Raw genomic sequence first — 8,622 nt, 5'->3', positions numbered from 1 at the left:
CATATTATTCAACGTGACGACATAGAGTTTTTGAGGCCAACCCATACAGCTCTTCTGAATTAAAAAGCAGTATATGACACATACATTGTGATAGCGTGCGTTCTGACAGATGCAAGTTAACATTTTAAAATCAAAAACGAGATTCTAGCTGATAACATCAAACTTCGAGACAGTTTGTTTTGAAATAGTTCCATGTGGTCTTAACATTATAATATCATAACAGCGAAACATAGAATATATTAGTCGTGTTCTGAGAAAACTGGGCATAATGCATGTGCGTAAAGTGTCGTCCCACATTAGCCTGTGCAGTCCGCACATGCTAATCTGGGACGACACTTTACGCACATGTATTAAGCTCAGTTTTCTCAGAACGCGGCTTATATTATATTGAAACTTAAAACTATTGTAGAATAAAAGGCAAATAAACCAATGACTCTTGATAGAGGTACATTTTAACACATGATTTCAATACTATTATTAAACAAACCATGGCAGTTTTTGTAAGAAGGGCAAACTATGTTCTGATAACTCTCTTTATCCTGTCACATGCCTTTAAATCAGCCTGATAACCAGGTAACATAATACGGGCAAAAGCCCGCGTAGTGGGCGTTGACCGTCCATACTTATGGAAATTTAGACATAAAAATATACAAGGGATGCATCTCAAAATTTTTCGTCACGCGACATATATTTTCGAATGCAATTATCTCCCTTGAATACTAATCTTGTCCATGTTCTGCCTCCGTTTGTTTAGTTGTGAAATTATTTGATCCGATTAATTCAATATCTTAATGTTATTATTATCCTCACAAATCAATAAATAAAACGTTTTAAAAAATTCGCTGAATTCATGAACATCGACGATGATTTCGAGCTCTCAAATGTTAAATGGGGAGCTAACCACTGCGCACACAGCGTCCGGTGAATAACGACACCCTACTGTTTACTTGTCAGAATTCGTGACGCTTTTACCATTCGCTCTCAAAAAGCAGTTTTACCCGTGATCATGAGCAATAGTTGGGTAAGTTGCGGTTGTTATCTACGAGGAACAGGTTTGTTTACCAAATTTAACGTTATTTCGATTTAACTTTTCAGCATTTTAGCTAATTTTAACTGGTTTTAACTTCGTCTGCACTCACTTTCTCAATTCTCATTTATTTTCATATAAAAGGTTACACATCACTATATTAAGATAAGGCCTCAAACCACTTAATTGATTAAAAATCGGTTGGTTATTATTGTATTTGGTTAAATAAAATATCAATGTATTAAAAATGTGTATTTTATTGATTTTTTGGTTTAATTTTTTAGAAGATGGTCTGTCAAGCACTGGGCGTCGCACACTCCATACATTATTCTGCGCAGCAAAACTGACTGGATGCTAAATAATCAACAACGATGCCATTCTGGATCTATCAAACTTGCCAGTGATGGAAATTATGCAATTGTGGCCTTGAAATATTCAATAGTTCTGTTGGGTTATTGTTATGTAACATAAGTAGACTGTAAAGAAACTGCAGTTATTATGAAGAGTGTCTGTATGGCATCAAAAAGCAGTTTCAGCATAACAAATATAAGATGTACAAACAATAGTTAAAGAGAAGTGAAATAAACAACTAGCAGATAGCAAACCTGTTAAATATATGTTTATACTAATAGTGTCCATGCATTTATATATTTTTTATGATAGTCTAGTAGTTAATAAAAAGCATGCCACTAGCAAGGAAGCGCACTCAGTTTTGGGATCATTGTGTTTTGAAGACGTCTAGCAAGACATTAAACTTTTAAATAATATTAACTAGCATGTTTTACTATAGAATTTAATATATATTGTGTAATTGAATGTTAATTTTTCTGTCCCATGAGGGCCATGATATAGTGCCAAAATTGTGAATATTTTAATTGCAAAAATGCCTGTTGATCTTCGACATATATCTTTTTTATTCTTGCATAAATAATAATTGGACACATCATGCTGTTTTTTTTTATGTTTATGTTTTTTATGTTTCATCAGTTAATGCCATGAGCAATCGCTTTAAATTCCTTCTACTTTTTCCCATAAAGTGCATGGAGCATCGATACACCTTATGGTAAAGAAAAAGACCACTTTCAAGCTCAATGCAAACAACCCGAGAATCATTGTTGTGTATACTTTTTGGCCTTATTGAATACCAAAAAAGTTCAGAAGAAGTAGCACCAGAAAATAAATGAAAGGAAATGTGTATTTATTAGTACTTAATAAATTTCTGCTGTACAGAAAAAACTCCTTCCATATGCGTGTTTACTTGCTTGTTTCACTGTAGTAAACACTATTTGATTTATGGTACCATATGAAGATTGAGAATTAATTTAATTTAACATTCTACGGTCATATTAATATGTTGGGTTAGGAAGAAATAATACAATGTTGACATTGAAATCATATAATATACTCGCTTTAAGTAAAAAAGTGATCATTTCCCCCTTCTACTCCATCTTCAACTTATTGAATACCCTGCATATGTTCAAGAAACATAAAACACAATTTTAATAATAAAATACATTATTTATATTTTAACTGTTTAGAAATAATTTTGTTTTTCGGTGAACAACACCTCCGCATATGCATGTTTGTCATTGTCATTTGTCAAAATGTCATTCAGTTATTCGTTTCTAGCAGGGTCTATATGAAATCATGGATGTCACACTGCTGTTAATAGACACACCCGTACGAAATTTTGGGGCGGAAATGAGGCGAAATTGGGACGGAAACTATTGTTTCCGGGCAGAATAATGGCGGAACTTGATTTCCGCCCCCAAAAGACCATTTCTATTGATTTTTTTCCAAGCAGAACTCATTAGCGATTCCGGGCGGAAATAAGGCTCGGGCGGAAGTTCATACTTATACATTTCTCTGGGGCGGATTTTCTGACTTAGGAAATTTACTCGGACGGAATTTCAAACTTATACATTTCTCTGGGGCAGAATGTTCAGGACTTAGAAAACTATTGATAAATAATTTTAAAATGGGACTTTAAGATAATTAAAAAACAGAGTTCTGATTTCAGTTTCTAAATGGTTATTGTAGGAAATATTCGCCATACACAAGGTAAACAACATTAATATTCAATTCAAACAATAGTTAACCCATGCAAAAAAGGCTGAAATGAGCTTGAAATGACACAAATTTAAGGCTGGAATGACTCTGGAAAAATAGGACTAATCCTCAAATCCTTTAAATTTGGAGGAAAATAATAAACTAAGATAAATACTGTTCTGGATGAAATTTATATATATTTTGGCTCAGGCTTTTTTTTATAAGACCTTATAATTAAATCACTGTGTTATGATAATTTACCTTACAACATTTAAAGTACATGTACATCTACTATGTATTTAAAATATCTTTGAATTAAGGGTCATAGAGCAAATTTGATTAAGGGCTGTATGCAAGTTGAAAATTGTTGTGAAATGCAGTACATTTATCCCTGTTTATCAGTAGTGTTTTGTTTTTAGATGTCAATTTGGTGGCTCTTTGTATTCCCCCAGTTAATTGTACACAAAGAATGCATGGGTAATATGGGGTTATATGATGTCACAGCCTGATAAGACAGACTCTTGCTCTTAGTGTTAGTCAGAAATTTGAAAATAACAGCGCGGTTTGCAAGACCTGTTGACTGGCTTGAAAATTTGAAATGCAGTTTCAAAGCAATGATTGGATTTTTTTAATTTGAAGTTTTATTAATATGATGAATTAATCTTACTTTGATGAACCTTCTGAAATAATTAAGCAAAATGTGGAAGTCAACATTCAGTGTGTAAAAAAGGCTGAAAAGAGTGATTCAGTGAGTTATGATGGAACTTTTTTTAATGTTCCGAACTACTAAACAGGTTTGTTTCTTGGAATATATTGTATTGTTTTCTTATATTATGCTGTGTTTAGTACAGTTATATTGTTTTACAGTAATATCTGTTTTGGCAGGTGGTTCACCTATAACGTTTAAAATGAATGCTCCAGCCAGTTTACAATCTTTGCAGTAATTTCACAATTATATAAAAGACATTTAAAGCAGTCAAAGGTGTCTATATCTTATTGAATGTTTTTTGCCATATAATAAAGATTTTTGTCATTTGTGAAATAGAAACCAAGTGTTTATAAGCTCCATCAGAGGTCCAGATAAAGTTTGTGTATTCCTTAAATTTAATTTGTGAATGTTTTAGTGAACCAACACGTATACCTGTTGATTTTTGGGTATTTAGTTTAAAGCCAGATATTTCACTAAAGTCTTGTATTGCGTTTATTAAAGCAGTGAATGAGTTAATTGTTCTATCAATGAAGTATGTTGTGTCATCTGCAAAAAATGTTTGTTTTATGACTGACTGTATCTGGAAAAAGATTGAAGGGGACATGTTGTTTTAGTGATTTTAAAAAGTTTTTTTTAGCTTTTGTGACCACTTAACCGCCTATTTATCAGCAGCTCAAGGAGCTATGTGTATACCGGAGTAGTTCATAATACCCCCCCCCCTAGGAATCATTCACATATTCTCCTGTCATTTCAGCCCGGAAATAAAATTCCGCCCGGAAATTTCCATCCCAGTCTAATTTACGCCCGGAAATCTTTTCCACCTCATTAGCATATTCCGCCCCAAATTCCGCCCCGTGTCAGCATGCAAAAATAATTTCCACCCGGAAATCTTGTCCGCCTCATTAGCATATTCCGCCCCAAATTCCACCCCATATTCCGCCCCGTTTCCGCATGGAAAATATTCTTTCTTGTAACCACTATATTCCGGGCGGAATCAACAATTTTCCAGGCGGAACTGTCAATTAAATTCCGTCTCAATGGGCGGAACATTTCGTACAGGCATGATGTAAAGATAGATAAAATATAATTATGTTGTTATGCAAGTGATTTAAAGATGCCCATCAATTTATAATAAAATTTATCCTGATATTTAAACATTTATTTTACTTTAAACGCAGTTAATCTCATCTATTCAAGAGGTTTTTTAAGATAGAAATTTTAAATATTGTTTATTTAAAAAGTGAACAACCATCCATTTAACTTGATATTAAAATGTTTGTAAACAACACTAGTGGTTACTATATCCATTGCCTAAATCTTAAAAAAATGTTTTTGGTTCATTTCTCTAAATACGAATTACCTTTTGGGAGCTGGTTTGTTCCATTAAAATGTGCAGGCTTTTATTCCTAATCAATATGCAAACTAAAATAGACATCTTTTAAGCTTTGCCCGCAAATTAGGTAGCACCTATAATCATATTAACCGAAAAGTTATTAGACTAGTTTACCACGTGACCTCGAATATCTGTCAGTCGCTCTCCGGTGACGGACTACTTTTTTCTATTAATAAAATACTAAATACATGTAAAGGACTGTTTGTTTAAACATGCATATATTGTCTTGTTTTGGGTGGATTTGATTTTTGTTGGCCGAGAGTTTGTAAATAAAACACTCAAAAAAGCAGAACATTGTGTTAAATAGTACTATGTTTAACCTACTGTTTATCAAGCGCTTAAGCACTATGATCGCCATTCTATACATAGACGGTGACGTCACTACGTTATTGTCACCTCTAGGTCAGAATATACTAAATAGTTTCCCTATATAATTTAATGTAAAAGCGACAACTTTGAGCGAAAATAAATGCAACATTTTGCACATAGAGACCACCATAACCATACCTTTTCTTAAAGGCCATTCTAAGCGTAATCGATTTATGCAATAAAAAAGATAGGTCATGTTCAATGCAAGAAAGAACTTGACACGAATCAAAATCGACTGTTTTTGCAACTTTTTTTCGGCCGTTTCTTAGTGAAATGTAACCTTTTTCAGTGCAAGGCTTTACTTTAGTCTTCAAGTTTATCATATTTCAGGGATTCGTTCGTGAACACATATTTATGCCCTACCATTATCTCCGAAAGATAAAACCCGAACAATAGTTTAAAGTGTAAAACATGCCTTCGAGTCAACTATGATATTTTTTTAGAGAGTACAGCCCTAACATTCTCCTAGCAGAGTTGTCGTTCGTGCCTCAACATACAATGCAATGCAATGAACCGCAGTGTAAGAGAGTGTGAATGCAATGAACCGCAGTGTAAGAGAGTGCAGCCCTACATGAAACGATTATTTAGTATACTGTAACCTCCATAGACTAGATAGATAGTAGATAGATAGATAGATAGATAGATAGATAGATAGATAGATAGATAGATAGATAGATAGATAGATAGATAGATAGATAGATAGATAGATAGATAGATGATATAGATTAGATAGATAGATAGATAGATAGATAGATAGATAGATGGATGGATGGATGGATGGATGGATGGATGGATGGATGGATGGATGGATGGATGGATGGATGGATGGATGGATGGATGGATGGATGGATGGATGGATGGATGGATGGATGGATGGATGGATGGATGGATGGATGGATGGATGGATGGATGGATGGATGGATGGATGGATGGATGGATGGATGGATGGATGGATGGATGGATGGATGGATGGATGGATGGATGGATGGATGGATGGATGGATGGATGGATGGATGGACGGACGGACGGACAGACAGACAGACAGACAGACAGACAGACAGACAGACAGACAGACAGACAGACAGACAGACAGAAAGACAGACAGACAGATAGATAGATAGATAAACATGTTGTATTCATGAAATAATACTTAAAAATACAAACATGAAAATTAATCATGTCATGCAAGAGAGTGATCTGTTATTTCCATTGGTGGTACTTGTTACTGGTGGCATGACATAGATAGACATGAATTGTTCATTAATAATATATCACAGATTTAAACTGAGCATTAATAATACTTGAATTGGTGAAATTAATTGTATGAATAATTCAATTAATGATGAGCACATACAACATGAAGTTAATCAATGACTTAAGTAATTAAAATAGTTTTAGCAAATAAAAATTTATCACAGATAATTTCAACATTAACATCACAAACTGACTAGTGAAATGTCATTAAGAAGCTGACTGCATTTAAAAATTTACACATGATACCGATTACTTAGTAAAAGAATATTATAAAATCTGACTTAAAAAGTGGTTTTGACGGTAACCTTAAACCTATGGGACTCAGATATACTAGTAATAGAAGGAGGTAACCCATTTCATAGTTTACAACCCACAAACACAAAGGATTTGATACCAAAAACTTTAACCTTCGGAATTGTGAAAGAACCTTTTTCACGGAACCTTGTATAGTGACCATGTGTTTCCTTAACCGGAATTAAATGCTCACCCATATAATCAGGGGCTGTACCAGCTACAATTTTAAATACTTGAATCAGAATATTTTGTTCGACTCGTTTGGATACTGGAGCCAATTTAACAGTTTAAATTGCTAAGGACCAATGTGTGACCGTGGGTCTAAATTCAAAACAAACCGTACCAACTTATTTTGAGTTACCTGTAACTTGTTCATCCATGATTTATTCAAACCATACTACCAAAAGAAGCAGGCATAGTCAAAATGATATTGAATAAGTGACATAACCAAAAGTTTCTTAGTATGTTGAGTGAGATATTCACGTTTCCTATATACAAATTTTAACCTAGAGTTTGCCTTTTTAATCACTGAAGAAACCATTGAATCACAAGATAAAATTTGATCCAATGTTGCATTGATAATTAACAATGAGCCATTTACTAACAACCTAAATTTCCTAATTCAGGGCATTTTCAACATCAGATTTATTTTTTACCCGTAGCCATAGTGCCAGAATCATCAGCATACAATAAAAGCTTGTTTGTTTCCAACTGCTGACATGTCATTTACATAGATTAAAAACAGAAGGGGTCCTAGGATTGAGCCTTGAGCAACACCACAAGAAATATTCGAAAAAGAGAAAAACGTTCCTGAAACATCAACCAGTTGTTGTCATTCAGAAAGGTACGATTTGAACCTTCTTAAAACATCTTTACTGAGACCTAAAGCTTCCATCTTCATTAACAGTATACCGTGGTCTACAGTATCAAAAGCCTTTTGAAGATCCAAAAGAATCATACCAACAAGATTGCATTGATCCTTTTGGAATCTAATAAAATCAGAAAGATGAATTAGACATGTATCAGTTGTCAGCCAGACTGGAACTTATACAACAAAGTATTTTTGTAAAGATATTCTTCAACCTGGTCATACACAACCTTTTCATAGATCTTAGAGATTATACTATGAATAGACACTGGGCGATAATTCTGTCTTATCATTCGTTTTGTAAAGGGGAATAACCCGGGCTGACTTTAAGTCATCAGGGACAATACCTTGAATTAAAGACAGATTTATAACATGAGAAAGGAGACCAGCAATGATTGGAGCGCTGTCCCTGACACAACGAGAGGTTAAACCGTCTAAGCCAGTGGCCTTTTTGCACAAAGGTTATTCAGATATAATAAAACTTGTTTCTCAAAAACAATACTACATAAAAAAACTATCTGGTCGAACACCTTTAGATTAATAAAAACTACGGACAAACATTTTACCAAATTTAATAACAGGTGTAGGTAGTTTCTCTACAAGTATGTAAGCAACATTTACATAAAAATCATTGATCTTTCAGCAGCATATAATGTATC

The sequence above is a fragment of the Dreissena polymorpha genome, chromosome 7 (genome assembly GCF_020536995.1).
Source record: "Dreissena polymorpha isolate Duluth1 chromosome 7, UMN_Dpol_1.0, whole genome shotgun sequence".
Taxonomy (NCBI): domain Eukaryota; kingdom Metazoa; phylum Mollusca; class Bivalvia; order Myida; family Dreissenidae; genus Dreissena; species Dreissena polymorpha.
This window is presented reverse-complemented; position numbering follows the sequence as displayed.